Source organism: Pleurodeles waltl, chromosome 4_1 (assembly GCF_031143425.1).
Source record: "Pleurodeles waltl isolate 20211129_DDA chromosome 4_1, aPleWal1.hap1.20221129, whole genome shotgun sequence".
In the NCBI taxonomy this organism is placed as follows: Eukaryota; Metazoa; Chordata; class Amphibia; order Caudata; family Salamandridae; genus Pleurodeles; species Pleurodeles waltl.
In genome coordinates this window covers 452,870,330-452,890,008 of record NC_090442.1, presented here as the reverse complement: position 1 = coordinate 452,890,008, position 19,679 = coordinate 452,870,330, and positions in this window count along the sequence as shown.

Genomic DNA, 19,679 nt, shown 5'->3' with positions numbered 1-19,679 from the left:
AGTGTAGTGTAGCATGTGGCATATGTGTGTGGTCCATACATCTGTGTTTCCCTGTCCATGTGTGTTAGGTGTTGTCTCTGTATTGTTTGTAGAATAAGTTTGGTGTGTTGTGTGTGTTATGATTTGTATGGTATCTTACCTTCAACTAGATTATTACCATGTTGTCTATCCTGGAAGTGTTGGTTTATAGTGAAGTGCCGGAAGATGTAAGCATCAAGGACGCTTCTGGGATATTTTGCAAGGATGTATGTGATAATTCCACTGTGGGCCATGATGGCCTGCACATAGATGAGTGGGTATGTTTGCAGTTCCTAACTAGGTGTTTGGTTGCTGCAGGAGGGACAATTTGGACATGGTGCAGTCCATTGCACCCAACACATGTGGGATGCCAGCAATTTGGTAGAAACCTTGCTTGGTCTCCTGCTGCAGATCCTGGGTGTTGGGGAACCATATGTAGTGGTGTGTGAGTATGATGATAGCATCCAGGATCTGCGTAAGGAAGGCAGAGAGGGATGGTTGGGAGATCCCACCCACTTGTGCTGAAATCGTCTGGAATGAACCTGATGCCAGCAAGTGGAGGAGAGCCAGGAGTTTGGTCTTGGGTTACTCTTATTGTTATGTGACTCTGCACTCTTGCTTTGATGTATGGCGCTATGTAGTGGAGGAGGTGTTCAATGGACTTCCACCTCAGAAGGTAGAGCAGGATCACCTCTTTTTCCCTAAGGGCCAGGATGCTTGCACGCTGGCAAAAGATCCTCCCCTGCCTTCTACGCTGTGTTTGTGGCTGCTGTGGTGGTGGCGTTTGCGGTTGGTGCGGTGGTTCTGGTGGCACTTGGGGTCATTGTGGTCTTCTTCTACGAGTGCCCAGCTGTAGGAGTAACACTTCCATAGTGTCTAGTTGCTTTCTAATGGTCCTTCTGTGTGTTTCCCTTATGTAGCACTGTTTGGGCCTCATTTTAACACCTGGTCAGACCAGGTAATAAAATGTTGACGCTAATCGGACTTAGGCCCTCATTACAACCCTGGCGGACGGGGAAGAAGTGGCGGTAATACCGGCAGCAGGCCGGCGGAAAAAAAATGGAATTATGACCATGGCAGTTACCGCCATGGTTATCCGCCACTTCTCCACTCCGACCGCCAGGGTGGTGACGACCGCTGGGCTGGAGACTTCGGTCTCCAGCCTGGCGGTCATCAACAGACCGCCGGTGGTATCACGACCCTGCATACCACCATGGATTTCAGGTGGTTTGGAACTGCCACAAAATCTATGGCGGTAGGCACTATCGGTGCCAGGGAATTCCTTCCCTGGCACTAATAGGGGTCTCCCCCACCCACTTCCCCCACCCTGAGCGCTCCCCCCACCCCCCCACCCCCCTGCCAGCCCCCAAAGGTGGCAGGACCCCCTCCCCACCCCTACCCCCAACATGAACAGACACATACCCCCTCCCCACCCCCACCCCCAACATGCACAGACACACACCCCTACACGCACACATACACTGCAACAACACATACCCGCACACATACAAACTGACATGCACACAGACCGACCCACACACATTTCCCATACACACAACGCATCCCCGCATGCATACACGCACTCACACAACCCCTCTACATATTCACACGCACACTCCCATGCACGCACACAACACCCCCCTCCCCTAATGGACGATCAACTTACCTTGTCCGTTGATCCTCCGGGAGGGGACGGGATCCATTGGGGCTGCTCCACCGCCAGCTCCCCATCACCCGAACACCGCCACACCGAATCATGGGGTGTGATTTGGTGGGCGGTGTTCTGATGACGGGTGGTGGAGGTGGAGCAACCTCCACTTCCCCGCCGACCGCCAGTATGGCTGCTGGCGGCTCTCCACCCGAAAAAGGATGGAGGGCTGCCAGCAGTCATAATATGCAGCGCGGAAAACCGCCTGCACTGGCGGTCTTCAGCACGGCGGTTCCTCGGCAGTCTTTGAAAAAGACCGTTGAGGTCGAAATGAGGGCCATAGTGTCATCTTTTGGAGCTGGTCCTCTGCGTGCGACGTTTTTCCATTGGGTTCTAAATTTGCCGCTAGCAGACTAGCATCGTTATTTGGGAGGGAACACCTACCTTGCATATCATTGTTGTTAAACAATGCAAGGTGAGATGGCGCTCACAAAAAATGACACTAAGTTGGATATTTTGACGCTAGACTGCTCTAGCATCAAAACATAAATATGCCATTAGGTTAGCACTGCTTTTGCACTAAAACAAATAACGCAAATATGGCGCTAACCTTTCTTAAATCTGGGCCATAGTTCTTACATAATATCCAATACACAAAACTGAAAAAGCAAGAGGCTTGAATCGATGAAGCCTGAACAATGCTGATAAGGTTAAATAGTCTGATGAGAAAAGCTTGCAAGTCAAGCTGATAAGAAAAGGTATTGCACTCTCTCCTGGTTTACGATATGTTTAATGATAACATTCAGAAGCCTGTTCCTTTTTGGTTCACACAAGCAATCAGTAATTCATAGTACATTTAAAAGTGCAAGTCCCCATTTAATTGGTGTACACGCGCAACTGTAAGTTTACTGCATTTTCCATCTTGAAAGAATGAATGCTATCCGTCGAACAGTGTCAGACTCATCGTAAACTGATAGTGACTGATTGTGATAGCAGCTAAGGAACAGTCAGCAGCACTTTCACGGTTCATCATTGCCACTATTGCTGCTGGGCTGACTATCAAATGCATCTTATAAAGGGCAGCTAATATATAATTTCACATCTTTACGAAACTGCTAAGTGAAATATTCGTAGGGGGCTCTAGTTAGCACCTTCATATTAAAAAAATCCTGAACAGATGGAGATTGCAATACCCAGCATCGCTTTCACTCAGAAAGGCAAGGCCCATAAAAAATACCTATTCACTTAGCCCCGGGAAGTAGTCTTACCTGGAACTATAGCTGGCTAACATTGCAGCTAAACTCAAGGAAAGTGCATGAGGACGATTGTTTCCCTTATGGAGTTAGAAGGTCTGCATTCCTTTCACAGTCAAAGACTTGTGCAAGCTCACAACATCCTCAAAATAAGCTGTATACAAAGTGATCATATCCAGCCCTACATCTTATCTGGGGGGCAAACTCACTGTCTCTGGTGGCTCTTAACACACTTGGAGCAGGACAGCCTAGGACTGGTGGCAAAAAGCTATAAAAAAGAAAAAACACAATACAATAAACCTTTTCCATCTATGCACCCATGCTCCTATTTAGAGAAGAGCAGAATGCAGTAACAGCCCACTTATGCTCCCAGAACCCATCAACCTCTTCAATCATTTGTTGACTGCATTTTTCCCTTTGATTCAGTACAGTGCCACTTCCTCATTATCTAGTTGCATTTTGCGGGAGGGAAGGGGCGGTGCATGGCGGGGGGGACAAAAAAAAATATAATAATTAGAAAAAATACCTTACCTTACGTGCTGTACTGGTGATCTGGTCCGCTCCGCTCCTCTCCTTATTGCAGGCACAGGCTCCCAGCCTGCCCAACATCCAATTCTAACACTGCTTTCATGCTGCTGGCAGCAAGAAAGCAGCATCAGAACTGAATGGAGTGCCCAGCGAGGGTGCTCCGAGGCAGAGTGGAAGTCTCTGCTTGCTGATTTCAACCCAGCAGCACAATGCCTGCGTTGCTGGGTTGGAGAGAGCCCAGTGCACATGTGTGTTTGGCCGGCCTGAGACGGCCGGCCAAACATACATACGCACTGAGGGGAGTGCTGTGCACTCCTCCTCGGCCCTGTCACAGCCCCATGGCCCTGCCCCTTTAACTATAAAATGATAATAAACATAGTTTATTATCACTTTAGTGTAAAAGGTTTTGCAGCTGATGCTATTGGGGGTGACGCTCCTCTGCCACAGTAGAGGAGCAACCCCTGTCAGTGACTTTTCGCTATGTTCAGGCTACACAAATATCACAAGCATGTAGACATCAATAATCAATGCAAGGTTGGATAAGGTTTTATGTTGAATACAGGCTGTTGCAGAGTTATAGGGGCATCCTTGGCACGTAGACGATTTAAGATTACATTGAGATTGCATAAATTTCCAGGTTTTTATAATTAGAGACAAGGATATATGAGACTTAATTCTCTTGACTTGTAGTTGACAGGCTGCAAATGTTAGCAAGATTTCACCCCATTCTGATGTATTCACGAGGAGTGGAACTTAGAAGCCCCTACACACATTTGGGCCTTTCAAACTTGTGAAACTTATGGTGACAGCTGAAAAAACAGAGTTGCATTGTATAATCGAAGCATTCCAATACAAAATATTTTATTTTGGAGTGTATAGAGCCTCCAGTCAAATAAGTGACTGTTCATATACTGACTCAACTGGACACAACATATTCACAAGTATGTTATCTGCAAACAGTAACACACAAGTAGCATGTTTAAAGAATGCATTATGTCCTCTTTACTAACTAAAAATGTGTAATTCCATGTCTGTCCAGGAACATTGTTAACAATATATAATTACATTCTTACTTACATATTTTTATTTATTGTATAACAGAAATGTGTGGAGCAGAGCACATGAATGACTGTGCAAGTTAGAGACACAAAAAAAGGGAGCACACTGCCTCACACTCCAGCATAAAATAGCCCCAATGCATCATGGTAAATGCAGTCATTTGATTTAAAGATAGAGACATTTTTCAAAAAGTCTTTCATCTTAAGTAGGTGCAGCAAGTGCCGTATCGCTGGACACGTGTTTCTGGCTTTCGGCTGTCATCAGCAGAGAGAAAATATATCTGAAGGGGTTGCTTGAAATGCCGCCGAACGTCTTCACAGGTTTTTGAACCACTCAGTAGGCGAACAGGTGCATCACCATAGCTCATCAGCTGGTAGGCTCACGGGAGCCGTCAATTAGACACACTAAAAAAGGGAGCACACTGCCTCATACTCCAGTATAAAATAGCCTCAATTCATCATGGTAAATGCAGTCATTTGATTTAAAGACAGAGACATTTTCCAAAAAGTCTTTCACCTTAAGTAGGTGCAACAAGTGCCGTATCTCTGGACACGTGTTTCTGGCTTTCGGCCATCATTAGCAGAGAGAAAATATATCTGAAGCGGTTGCTTGAAATGCCGCCGAACGTCTTCACATGTTTTTGTACCACTCAGTAGGCGAACAGGTGCATCACCAGAGCTCCTCAGCTCGTAGGCTCACGGGAGCCGTCAATTAGACACACAAAAAAAGGGAGCACACTGCCTCACACTCCAGCATAAAATAGCCCCAATGCATCATGGTAAATGTAGTAATTTGATTTAAAGATAGAGACATTTTTCAAAAAATCTTTCACCTTCACACTATGCAAGTTGCATATTACCTAATTTATTTTTGCCTTATTTATTTCCCATTGATCCATCCATGTACATAGCAGTCAGATAGTCCATGTCGTATGTTACACTTTTTGTTTAAACATGTATTCTTGGAGTTGAAGTTTTCCTTCAACCATTATAAATATGGACTTGCTAGATGTCTCCGATCTATAGATGTCTGTTTTCTTTCTTAATATTTTAGCCCTTCATTATGATCAACTTAGGTGGGGTTCCAAATCAATCTGCCAATATGACTGGTTTCCATCAAATGGCTCTTCAGAAAACTAAGGGACATATTTATAATCCTCTACCGCCACTGGAGTGTCACTTATCGTGACACTCCAGTGGCGCTTACCACTGCTTCATATTTACAAAGAAGTGTAATATCACTTTTTGAGTGTTACTCCTCCTTATAAATATGGCCCTCTCTGATGCAGTATTCTGCATCAGAGGGGCTTGCAGTGGGTGTTGCTGTGGGCGTGAACCTCGTAAACCTGAGGCATTGCCAAAATCTGCAATCTGCAGCATGCATAGAAAGAGCAAAATGCCAGAAATGATTTTTTATGTGCAGGAAGGGACACCTTAACAATCATTTGAAAATGACGCTTTGGCACTTCTGTGTGTTGTGTATTTTCCAGCACACACAGAAGTGCCAAAGCACCATTAGTCATTGTTTATGTGCAAGAAGGGACACCTTTCTGCACATAAACAATCACACCCCTCAACTCAGACATCCTTGCACGATGGTGCAAGGATGCCTGCTTTGGCGAAGGCAGCTCAATTTAGCGCCAGCACAGGGGACAACACAGGGGTGCACTGTATTCACTTAAATGTGCAATGTGCGATGTGAAAATGACAGCGCAGAGCTGCCAATTTTGGTGCAGCATCAAGCTACGTCATTTTTCCATAAATCTCTCAGTTCTTATCATTGCATGGCATAGTGCACAATGCAATGGGAATTTCAGAACCTTTCCCAGTGTGAACTAGTGTAGGTGAATATTTATGTATAACTCTTTGTAAACAAGCATGTCTCAACCATTCTTGTGTCCACTATACAGTCGAATATCAGTAGAGAACTAATACTCTACGTCATACTTTACAGAAAGGTAAGGGCAAGCCTCTTAAGCAAGCATGTAACAAGACAGGAAATTCTAAGGTTGATTGTGCAAATGTAGTGAAGTATTAATTTCTACATAACTTGTTGCCTTTTCCACCATTGCAATCTTATGCCCAATACATCACATCCAGCATCGACCACTCAGAGAAGGATCAGACGGTGGACATGTAGCACAACACTTTGTGTGGACCAAGCAGCAAATTAAGTGGCGTATTTATAATTCCCAAGCGCCAACTTGGACCACATTAACATAATTATTTTTGACGTTAATGTGGCCCAATGAGGCCGAAATGCCCTAGCCATATTTACAGTGGCACAATGCATGAATTGCGCCACTCTGTAACCCTTTGCGCTACATTATGCCTGCGTCAGGTATAATGTAGTCAAAGGGGGCGTTCACCCGTTAGGAGAGCCAGAAAAAAGGTGTAGGGAAATCTATGAGATTTCCTTGCACGATTTTATATGGCACTTTTAATGCCTGCTCAAGAGCAGGTGTTAAAAAGGAGCTTCCATTCTTTAGAATGGGGCCCTATGTACTCTGTAGGAGTAGCACCAATATTTTGTCGCTACTCCTGTAAAGTACATCAGTAGCGCCATGAGAAATGATGCTATAGCCACCTACCCTGCGCCATGGTGCACCACATTTTAAATACAGCGCACACATGGTGGTGGTAGGGGGGTGCTAAAGGGCACAGGGAAAGTGGCACTGCACTCGGAGCAGCGCCACTTTCCATAAATCTGCCCTTGTGTGTGTTTTTTCTCTCTCTCTCCCATTACCCTTTCCTTTCGCTCTTGGCACTAGGCACAAGTGAGTGAGGAAATGATGGAACCACATCTGTCCTACAAGTCAAATTATGCCACATAGCGCAAGCCATGGCGTGACTTACTGTTTTAGTTCCTGTGCCCAAATACTCAACATCATTCATGTGCAGATCACTAGCTTACACGACGTCTCTATGTTCTTGAAGTGAGAAGGCGTACCTATAAACACACTGATTGGCAAGCCTCCAGCAGACATTCCCATATACATCATGGTAGATGGTCCTATGAGGCACATCAGCAAGTGCTCAGCCGATGCACAATGCTCAGTTCTCTGGTGAAGAACAGTGACCTTTACTTTCCTGGGACACATCACCGAGTGCTCTTCTGAGGCATAAAGCCTATTATATGATATGGTAATATTTATTAGTATGGCAGTTGTTAGAAATGGGGTCTCTGCTTGGCAGTCGGTTTGCACTCTGTCTAAGCAGGGACCCTCACTCTAGTCAGGGCAATGAGGGTACACACTCAAGATAACCCCTGCTCACACCATTGGTAGTTTGGCACAAGCAGTCAGGCTTATCTCAAAGGCAAGTGTGTAAAGTGTTTGTACCAACACACACAGTAACACAGTGAAAACACTACAAAATGAACACCACACCAGCTTAGAAAAATAGGCAATATTTATCTAAATCAAACAAGACCAAAACAACATAAATAAAGCATACAGAAGTCAAGATATTAATTTCCAAAAGAATAAGAGTCTTACTCCATTGAAAACAATGGAAACATTGATTTTACACAAATCAATCAATCAATCAGGAATTTGTAAAGCGCACTACTCACCTGTGAGGGTCTCAAGGCGCTGAGGTGGGGGAGGTGCTGCTACTGCTTGAACAACCAGGTCTTGAGAAGTTTCCTGAAAGTAAGGAGGTCTTTGGTCTGACGCAGGCGGGTGGGAAGAGTGTTCCACGTCTTGGCGGCAAGGTGTGAGAATGATCTACCACCGGTTGTAGTTCTGCGGATGCGTGGGACGGTTGCGAGGGCGAGGTCGACAGAGCAGAGATGCCGGGTCGGGGTGTATAAGGAGAGCCGTCTCTTGAGGTATTCTGGTCCGGTGTTGTGCAGTGCTTTGTGAGCGTGGTTGAGGAGTTTGAAGGTGATTCTCTTGTTGACTGGGAGCCAGTGCAGGTCTCTCAGATGGCCTGTGATGTGGCAGTGGCGGGGGATGTCCAGGATGAGGCATGCAAAGGCATTCTAAATGCGTTGCAGCCTCTTCTGGAGTTTGGCCATGGTTCCTGCGTAGAGGGCATTGCCGTAGTCCAGTTTGCTGCTTACAAGGGTTTGGGTGACTGTTCTTCTGGTTTTGGTGGGGATCCATTTGTAGGTCTTTCGAAGCATGCGGAGAGTGTTAGAGAAGGAGATGGCGTTGACTTGATGGGTCATGGATAATGAGGAGTCCAAGATGAATCCTAGGTTGCATGTGTGGTCAGTCGGAGCGGCTCCGACAGTAGCAGACCACCAGGAGTCATCCCATGCGGAGGGGGTGGAGCCAAAGATGAGGACTTCCGTCTTGTAGGAATTGAGTTTGAGGCAGCTGTTCTTCATCCATTCGGCAATGGCCTTCATTCCTTCGTTGAAGTTGGTCTTGGTGGAGTCCTTGGTGAGGGAGAGGATCAGCTGGGTGTTGTCGACGTATGCGATGATGTTGAGGTTGTGGGATTGGGCGATGTGGGCGAGCGGGGCCATGTAGATGTTGAAGAGGGTCGGGCTGAGGGACAAACCCTGGGGAACATCGCAGATGATTTTGGTGGCCTCCGAGCAGAATGGAGGGAGGCGGACTCTCTGGGTTCTGCAGTGAGAAAGGAGGTGACCCAGTCCAGGGCTCTGTAGTGGATTCCTGCATTGCTGAGGCGTGAGTGTAGGGCGTGGTGGCAGACTGTGTTGAATGCGGCCGAGAGGTCCAGGAGGATGAGGGCCATGTTTTCGCCATCGTCCAGTATGGTTCTGATGTCGTCGGTGGCGGCGATGAGGGTAGTTTTGGTACTGTGGTTGTTGCGGAATCCGGAAAGGGAAGGGTCCAGGGTGCAGTTCTCCTTAAGGAAGCGAGGTAGTTGTCTGTTGTACCTGGTTTGCATCGGGCGAGCGTGCGTCATAAAAGTCTGCGATGCATTGATTCTTTACTCTCAAGGGAGGCCGCGTGTTGTTTCTTCTCTGGTCGGGTAGGTGATGCATTGTTTTTCTCCTTCCAAAGAGGACGATGTGTCGATTTCCGGACAGGGCACCTCGGATCCATGCAAGTTCACCATGACTTTGACGCCCAGCGACAATGCGGTCGCACTATGTTAGAAATCCGTGCTGAATGGGGTTTGCATCATTATCAGCAGCTGCAGGCAGGTGTTGCGTCATTTCTCCAGCGGCGATGCAGTTGGAGCATCGATTTCGGGCACAAAGCGGGTAGCGTGTCATATATCAGTCACGTTGTGAGATGGTGCATCGCAAATTTCGCAATTTGTGGATTTCAGCCCTTGTTCTGCTAACTGCACCTTTCAAGGACCCTAGGACTGGATAGGACACCACTTGGCAGGGCAGGAATCTCAGCAGAGAGTCCAGGTGCTGCCAAACGAAGTCTTTGATGGCCCTGAGACTTCAAGACAGGAGGCAAGCTCAGTTCAAGCCCTTAAAGATTCTTCATCAAGTAGGAATGCACAACAAAGTCCAGTCTTTGTCCCCTTTCACAGGCAGAAGCAGCAACTGACCACTCCTCCCTCCACTCTAGCTCAGATGGCTCATCACAATATGCAGGCTACACCCCAGCCCCCTTTGTGTCACTGTCTAGAGAAGATTCACAAACAGCCTAACTATCAGTCTGACTCAGACAGGGAATCCACAAACAGGCAGAGTCACAGAATGGTTTAAGCAAGAAAATGCCCACTTTCTAAAAGTGGCTTTTGTCAACATCAGGGCAGTGCGCGCTCTATGGGCGACTGGAATGCAAAAACCCAGCACTTATGAGATAACGTAATTCATGCATTATGCTGATATGCTGTTGTTTAACCTTTTGCATTACAGAGTTTAATCCTGGAGACTTATATTCAAGGTGCTTATAAATGCTGTTCATTTGCAATGTATTGCTGCAGGCTTTCGGAGTGTGTCAGGGTGTGGTCCCTTTCAAGGGCCTTCTAGAAGCTTTCTCTGCAGGATGACTGGGTGTGGTTTGTGGGCTGGGCCAGACTCTATATAAGGGAGCCAGCCCAGCTCCACGTGCTCACTATTCAGAGGTTCCGGTGCAGAGCAGCGATTAATTCCTTGTGTTTAACTCTTGATATTCATTGTGCTCTACCATCATCATCAAACAAAACTTTATTCGGCTTTCAACGAGCCATAAAAGTGTCAAGTAATAGCACATTGGTAATAAATAAATATAAAAAGGGTTGTACATAAAATAAGTAAGATTATAAGACACATCCTTAATTCATTCAAGAACAGGTGTATATAAAACTTGATAAATATACATCGGCAAGACGCACGATTCATTCCCGCAATTAAAACTTGATGTTTCAGATCGCTTGCAGTGTGCGTGATCATTTCATGGCATTTGCATATTCTAGTTGAAATCAGCAATGTGCGCAATTCATGTTTCTACATTTAAAACTGAGGCCCATATTTATACTTTTTTAGCGCCGCGTTTGCGCCGTTTTTTGACGCAAAAACGGCGCAAACTTGCAAGATACAATTGTATTTTGCAAGTTTGCGCCGTTTGTGCATCAAAAAATGACGCAAATGCGGCCCTAAAAAAGTATAAATATGGGCCTAAGTGTTAAAATTCTAAATGTTCCGTTATATGTGCATAATAAGTCCCTTAATACAACTCCTATTGTGTTCCAGAAAACGTTCAGATTATTTTCTTGTCCCCATGCAAAAAGACCATGTTTGATTATGAAAACATAATTCTAGAGAGTTTTTATATTCCTAATCAATGTGTAACATTTTATTAAGAGGTTCATTGAGAAGTTGTATTAACCATTCTTGATTCCTTCCCAGGTATCCAGACTTCTTGAGGCCTAGTTATTTTGTCCATGCTTAAGTTAAGCATGGTTACAGTATGACAATGCTTAGAATCATAGTCTAGTTAAGATTAATGTTCTATTGTCTTGATATTGTGTGTTTTAACCTTTTGTTTCCTACAGGTCTCCTTCCCAGCTGGTCCCATCCTAATCTCCTTTTCCCCCGCTTGGACTCTCTCAGTCTCTATGATTCATCTATCCGAGGCTTAGAGCTGTCTAGTTGTGGACATGTTGGGAACGTGCGCAGAACCCAAGGATCTGGTCTCCCTGACACTTTTTCAAAACACCAATCTAAAAAACAACTTCACCACAAGATGTATTTTTAAATTGTGGGTTCAGAGACACCAAACTCCATATTTTATATCTCAAAGGGAATATGCAATTTAAGAATATTTAAAGGCAGTCTGCTTGTTAACCTATGAGAGATAAGCCTGGCAACAGTGAAAAACGAATTTGGCAGTATTTTACTGTTAGGATATGCAAAACACTTCAGTACATGTCCCACTTTTAACATACAATGTACCCTGCCCATGCGGTAAACTAGAGCCTATCTTAGGTGTGCCTTACATGTATAAAAAGGGAAGGTTTAGACCTAACAAGTGGGTACACTTGCCAAGTCGAATTGGCAGTTTAAAACTGCACACACGGACACTGCAGGGGCAGGTCTGAGCCATGTTTACAGGGCTACTAATGTGGGTGGCACAGTCCTTTAGGCCCACTAGTAGCTTTTGATTTACAGGCCCTGGGCACTTCTAGTGCACTTTACTAGGGACTTACTAGTAAATCAAGTATGGCAATAATGGAAAAGCCAATAACACATGCACTTCACACAGAAGCACTTGCACTTTAGCACTGGTCAGCAGTTGTAAAGGGCCCAGAGTAACAAAAACAGCAAAAACTGACTCCAGCACACAGTCAATAACCTGGGAAGCAGAGGCAAAAAGTTAGGGGAGACCACGCAAAGGATGCAAAGTCTAACAGTGCTGTATCACACATGAAGTTATTTTAACTCTGAGTAGATACCAGTACTTAATTTGACCTGGTGATTGCTAGTGTGGAGGACTGGCACTCATTTTAGGGGACCAGAACTTATTTTTTCTCATTGCACATTTCCTAAAAGAGAGGAAAAACAAAAAGTTTTAAGCCAGAGGAACAGAAAGACAGAATATCATCACAAAGGGAGAAAGCAGGAACTTGCAAGAGTGAGATAAAGAGGCAGGCAGTGTCTGGTAGTGGATTCAAGAGGCATTTGATGAATTCGAGAGACTACAGCCATTTTCTTCAGTGCACGGACATATGATTGCGTGAGACTCAGGCCTTTATGGAGTGCTTTGTTCACCAGCACTCATTCTTTCACAAATCAATCACTGGGAGGGGCACTATCAAGCTGACAGGAAAGAGGGAGCTTTTTCTTGAAGGAGGATTAGAAGCTAGTAAGATGGATAAAATGAAGACTGTTCAAATGAAGACTGTTCCAGTGGTGACTAGCAAGTCATGTAGTTGAATGAGCAGCTAGGGGCTCTGGATTGTTGGTTGTATGGGAAGAAAACTAGACAGGTGGAAGGGGGGGGGAGGTGCCAAGACTACTCTTTTGCAGATATAACAAGGACAAAGAAGATGAAGGACTGAGTGAACATGGCAGATCAGTTTAAAGAGGGCCCTTTCATGGATGGGAAACCAGGAAATAGCTTTAAGGTGTGGACAGGAAGATCAAGTCATCCAGAAGGTATCTGCTCACCTGGTCATTAAAGTATGTTCTTGAGATCAATGGGAATGCCATTGCTGTAATCCAAATTGCGGATTTTAAGGACCTAAATGACAGACTTCTGGTAATTAACGAAGCAGGTGTCTTATAGCAGTGTGATTTGGTCAGTTGTGGAGAGGTTAGTATACAGAAAAATTCTGAGAGTATTGGAAGAAGGGGAGGGGGTAGGCCAAGTTCAAGTGGCTATCAGCAGTTATTCTAGAAAGAGGTAGAGTTGCTGAACAGCATGACCCCCATTTTACCATTGCTCAGCTTTAGAGAACACTTGCATATCCAGTGGGCTACCTTCAATATGCAGGTATAGAAACTCTTGCAAAAGGAATCCATGTTGCTCAAAATAGAATAAGTGATATATCATATGCGCAGGAGATTATTTCAACAACCCTGTTTAAAGCAATGCTGGCAAGAGCAGCCATGTAACAATTACACACAGCTTGTCTCAGAGAGGGGCCCTGGGGTACACCACAGGTGAGGTGGCATGGGTCAGATTGGTAAGGGTCTAGTAGGATAGAATGAGATCTGCCAGAAAGAAAAGAGTGAAACTAGTTGAGGTTGTCATGAAAGATGCCGCGGTTATGGAGGCTGTTGAGGAGGACGTGTGGATAACAGAACTGCATGCGTCAGGCAAACGTAACAGGATCAGGGCTGCAGAGAGAGAAAATAAAATAAGGATCCAGATCATCCCGAGGTCTAGATTTGCTGGAGATTAACAGTATGGGTACCATCTTGTTTGTGATTTGTGTGAAATGTATGATGCAAGAACGCAAGGTGGAACAGAAAGAGCTGCAGAGGAATGGGAGTTAGTCGACAGGGACCTGAAGTACAAATTTGGCATGAAGGGAGTTTTTCTTGCTATGAAAAAATTCTGAGAGTTTGGTGCAAAGGTCCTGAGAAGAAACAATGACAGACATTAGGGAAACCCTTTAATAATAACTCCTCATTTGCCTATGATAGTTGTTTAGGGTCTCTTTATAATTTGCTCTGTCCAAACCTTTGCATCTCCAAGTGCATGCCAGCACAGTGCACCATCGACTTCATTACTTTAAAGTCGTCAGAGAACCAACTCACAGAAAGAGAGGCAGAAAATATTTTAAAAGGGGCTTTGTAGTCAGGCGAGTGGGATAATCATTTGTTGCTTTAGAGATGTTTGAAGAAGAGGCAGGGGAGGTGGTAAATGCTTTCTTGAGTTTGGTTGAGAAATACATTTTGAGGATTTGGAAGTAACAGTTTGTTTGCACAAATCGACCTGGGTAAGGGCCATTGAAAGCCGTACTACTGAAGTTGAATTAGAAGTGATCCAACCAAGTCACTAGATGAGAAGAGAAAGGTCGGTGATGCTAGAAAAGATGGGATTGAATGTGTGTCCTGCTAAGTGCATGGAGCCAGTTGCATGTTTGGAACTGAACCATCTCTTGGCCAGGGGGTCTATAAAATAAGGGTGGGACTTCTCTGTAGTGAGTTCAAAAGTAAGGTATTCTACCCTGTCATCTGAACAGGAGTGGACCATGGAGAATGTGAAGTTGTTTTGCTAAATAAAGGTGACTCTGCCGCCAAGCACGTGGTGTCTACTTTATCTGTAGATTTTGTTCCCAGAGAGGGAAGGGGTGGTCCGCAGTGGTGAAATCCGGATTGGTTGAATTGTTTAGCCATGTCTCAGTGATGATGAGAATGTAAGAGCTATCAGGAGAGGCTTGCAGGATGAAAAAAGGGTCTGGCAGCACAAAGCGTGGCATGGGAGTGGGGGGGTGCATTAAACAAAAATTAAATAATGTAATTTTTTTTTAAACATGCCTTTTTGTGCCGCACCTCGCCGCTCCCAATCTGTACCTCGGCTCTCAGCCTGCCCTGCATCCAATCCTAACACTGCATTATTGCTGCTGGCAGCATGAAAGCACCATTAGGATTGGACGGAGTGCCCTGCTCCGTGGCAGACTGAAAGTCTCTGCCTGCTGTCTCCAACCCTGTAATGCAGTGCCTGCGCTGCTGGGCTTGAGAGAGCCCAGTGTGCATGTATGTTTGGCCGGCCCGAGACGGCCAGCCAAACATACATGCGTACTGAGGGGGATGTCACAGCCTCAAGGCCCTGCCCGTTTTACTCTAAAACGGTAATAAACATTAATTATTATTGTTTTATAGTAAAAGTTGCACAGTTGTTACTGCTGGCGGGTGGCAATGCTCCTCCGCCCTAATGGAGGAGCCGCCCTTGAGAGCGATGAGAGTCTAAAAGGTCCCATAACTCGATCTGATTTTTGGGAAGGGAATGGACATTGTTCTAAGTTTTAGTAGTAATTCTCCGGTGCGAGTAAGGTGGTGTACCTTTTTCCTTCCTTCACCACTGTAAGATTTATTTGGCCTCTTCAAATTGCAGCCTGCCAGGAAAATGAAAGAGGAGGCAGAGTGAATAATCCGCTTTTCATGTTATCAGTTAGTTGAGGGAAGTGTATGTAATGTAAAACATTTTTTCTACCAATTCGCTGCTCTTATTTTGCTCATACAGACTGCAGTTTACCCTTTAGATTTCTGTCTTGCCATCCATATACTAATCAATGACATCGTTAAACAGATGTGTGCAACACATAACCATGTTATCACTGCTCATAAGCATGTTTTTTCTAAAGTGTATATGAAATGCAGTGTCACAATATTACAGAGAGAATTATTTTCCACTTTTTAACATGCAAGTCGCAGGGTCAAAATCTTGGTATCTCCAATAATGCCTAGTCCTACAACTCAAATGGGCATTTACGATTGTAGAATCGGAACATGAATCGTCTCCTTCAATGTATATATAATGCTGGCATCCCAATCAACAATAGGTCGGGAACATAGCATGAAACACCAAGATATAAACTAAACTCAACATAGTAATGAGAATATACTTTTCAAATGACACTCAAGGTCTGTCACTGACATATTGTAGACCCAGGCACACAAATAAAATGTTTCCTCATTCTTGAAGCAGATATCTAAAAAAGTGCCTCAAGTGTGCAAATTGGGACAGTTTTTAACTTGTAAACACTGTATAGCTGCTTTGCAATGTACGGGAGACTGCATGCATTTGTGCTTGCTGCAGGCAATGAGTGGGGTAATATCAGGGAAATCAACAATAAGCCCTCTGGCACTGGCAGATTGTCCTACCGACCAGTCTAACCCTGCTGACACTGGCAGAGCATATATTCAAGGTAAGGAGCCCAGTGTTCAGTCCTGCGTATAAATCCATGCGCCCACACACTTTGCCATTAGATCATTTAATGTACACACCATTTACTCACAGTAGGCAACTTTTTCCTTTTTAAGCTTGGATTCACTTAAGGTGGGGATCATCAGTGTACGCCTATAATGTAATATATATATTTTGGTTGCTGTATGAAATTGGCTTGTTGTTTGATTGGGTTGTAAGCCCTGGCCAAACAGCAACCATAGTATTTGTCACAATAATAAACAAGCAGACCCCACTTTAACCTGTGCTCAGCCCCTGGTTGCTTGGCACAGAACAGTCAGGCTTAATTTAGAGGTAATATGTAAGGAATACACAGTAACACAGTGAAAACACACCACAAAAGGAGCCCACAACTGAGTTACAATAATAGAGTAGATTGTAATAAATAAAATAAGAACATAACAACAAAAATCCAATTAGTAGAACCAGAGATATTGCATTTAAAGTGTTTACATAAAATTTGCTCTTAAAAGCACAAAGAGCTATTGAGGATATCTTGTCACGCCGGACTGGGACAAAGCCAAATGTTTGCAGACCATGATTGAGTGCAGGCCAGCCACAGGGACACAGTTAAGCCCGCTAAACACAGTACCCTAAATCCTGGTTGCAGAGCATTGCTTGTATTCGCACTGAAGATGCATCGCACAGCCCAGGAAATGCATCAGTTCTGAGTTGCAGACAGGCTGTAGTGCGAGGTCTGTTGTGTCGGCATCCAGGAACCCAACGACGGGGCTTGAGATATGATGGCCTGTGTCATGGATGCATTGCACATTCAAGGCTATGTGTTGGTTATAATGAATGGTGAAGCTGCAATTTGAAGCTTTTGGCAACAGCTTCGACACTGAGATGTGAAGAACTGCTCTTGAGAAGCGTTGCACAGTAGCAGTTCCAAAGTTGATTTGTCAAACACAAGATGCAGGAAGTGGTGGCGATACAAGCCTTTTGCGATATGTCCAATCCATGCAGTAGCAGCAATGCATCGATTCTGCTCAAGGATGCACAGCAAAGCAGAGGATATGCATCGGTTTTGCTCAGGGATTTTTCACTCAGCAGAGATGATGCATCGGTTCTGCTGGTAATCACCTTAGGCCCACTTCTGAGGGTCCAGGACTGGGGTGGCACAACTTGGCAGGGTAGACTCACAGATGGCAGAGTCCAGGTGGAAAGGCAGGGTGGCTGGAATTCTTTTCTGCCCCTGAGACTTCATATCAGGAGGCCAGCCAGTTAGCTTTTGAAGTAAATCTGGGTTCTGGGTCAAAGTGATACAGGTCCTCTTTTTCTCACCTAGGCAGAGGGCAGCAGGCCAGCACAGAAAAGCAGGAGCCTAGCAGAGTGAAGTCCAGCAGAGTGGCAGTCCTTCAGCAGCACAGCAGTCCTTCTTCCTGGCAGAACTCCGTGAAGTGCGGAAAAAACTCCACCATGCTATGCAGAGCTACGCAAGAGGCGGAGTTTGGGTAAGTAACGCTGTTCGCACTGATTTTCAGTGTGGGAGTTTCTCTGCATCACACAGAGTGCCAGAGGGCGCTAACTTCTTTCTACGCTCAAGTAGATTTTCTACTTGAGTTGCAGCTTCCTCAATGCAAGTGGCAGCTTTCTCATCGCAAGTGGACACAGCCTACAGCGACTGTTCACGTTCAGAAATCACGCTCACCAACTTAGCGATTTATCATGCTCACCAATGTTACTTTTTAGAGTTTTTCAGAACTGGAAAACTTTTTCGGAGTGGGGAAAACTCTGCAAACTCTGCAGGCTGAGCAGAATTCTTCGCCCACCCCTATTTACAAGTAGGGAGGTCAGGTTTATATTCAGCAATTTCTTTTAGTGTAATTTCTCCCTCCAAAGGTGCCCTGCACTCTTCAGTTAGCCAAAGAATAAAAATGTTTTGAAAGAATTCCTCATCCACCACTGAAGTGTTGGGTTGTGCAGAAGTTTCATACTATTTAGCAAATGTATCAGTGATTTTAAATTGGTACGTAAACAGGGAGCCTAATTCATCCTTAATGATTGCAATTTAGTTTTTTGGTTCCCTTTGGCATCACTGTGCAGCCAGGAGCCTTACCTTCTATCATAATGGCACCATCTCAGTTTAATGAGTGAGTTCTTAGCATTTTGGGAATATAGGGAGTTAAGGGACAGTATAGCAGTATTGATAAGTTTCCTGTGTTCAGGAGAAAGTGTAGAGCTAAATTGCATTGTGAGATCACTAGCAAACAATTGAATCCACTTCTATGAAAATCTTTGTCTCGACGTTTTCAGGCAATATCCAAGCTGTGCATTATCTTACCACCTCTGTGCTCTTTTTAGCCACCCAATTGTTCTGTAACAATGGGACCAATTTAAATTTCAGGTCAATATACTCTTGGATACATTGCTTCAAAATTGTCTTCTCTAGTGGGTTACATTGTGTATCTTTCACATGCCTGAGAGCTAAATATCTCCCAGGTCAAACTGATGATGCTCAATGCTTGAAGGCCAACTTAAGAAACAGAGACTGGTGTCACGCTCTGTCTGGGAACATAAGCGGAGGTGCATGGGTAGGTGTGAGTGAAGGTTCTGCACCAGTAGGGCAGTGGAGTGACTAGTCACACATGCAATTTGTAATTGTAATTTTTATTATATTCCAATAGTGCTCACTACCCCCGATGAGGCATCGAAGTGCTGTTCGGTGAGTAGCATACTACTCCAGAACCCAAAAGTATTAGTGGTGGATTAGTATAGGGAAATATGACTATATTATTAGAATATTAGCATTAGTATAGAGAGGTATGAGTTAATTTGAGCGGAGGACATGTGAGTCCGTTAGTTGGATTGAATAGAACAATGGAGGGACAGAGGAGAAAAGAATTCAGAAGTGGTAATTGGGAGATCATTGTAGTAAGATGAGGTTTCGGATGAGTAAAGGAGAGATGGAGAAGGACAGAGTCTGTAAAAAGAGTTTTTGGAAGATCATATTAGTAAAATGGGGTTTGGGATAAGTCAAAGCAGACACAAATGAGACAGAATTTAGTAAGGTAGTTTGAGAGATCATAGTAGCAAACTGAGGTTGGAGGTGATCAAGGAGGGGTAGAGGAGGGAAGAGTCTAGGAAGGATTATTTAGGAGATCATAGTAGTAGAATGGGTTTGGGAAGAGTCATAGTGGAAATAGAGGATAGATTGATAGAGGTATAGGGTGATGGTGAAACAGAGTAAAGCTTTCAAGCGACTATTTATTTTTCTTTACTCTTGTACAGTGGGACTAAAGTAATAAATATGTAGATACATAATTGCAGAGTAAGGGAATACATGCGTAAAGAATATTTAATATTGATATTTAAGTTGTACCGTATAAATACAGACTTTCAAGAGTTGCATTATTTGAAGTTAATTTAATTGTGTACTTTTATAACATTATTT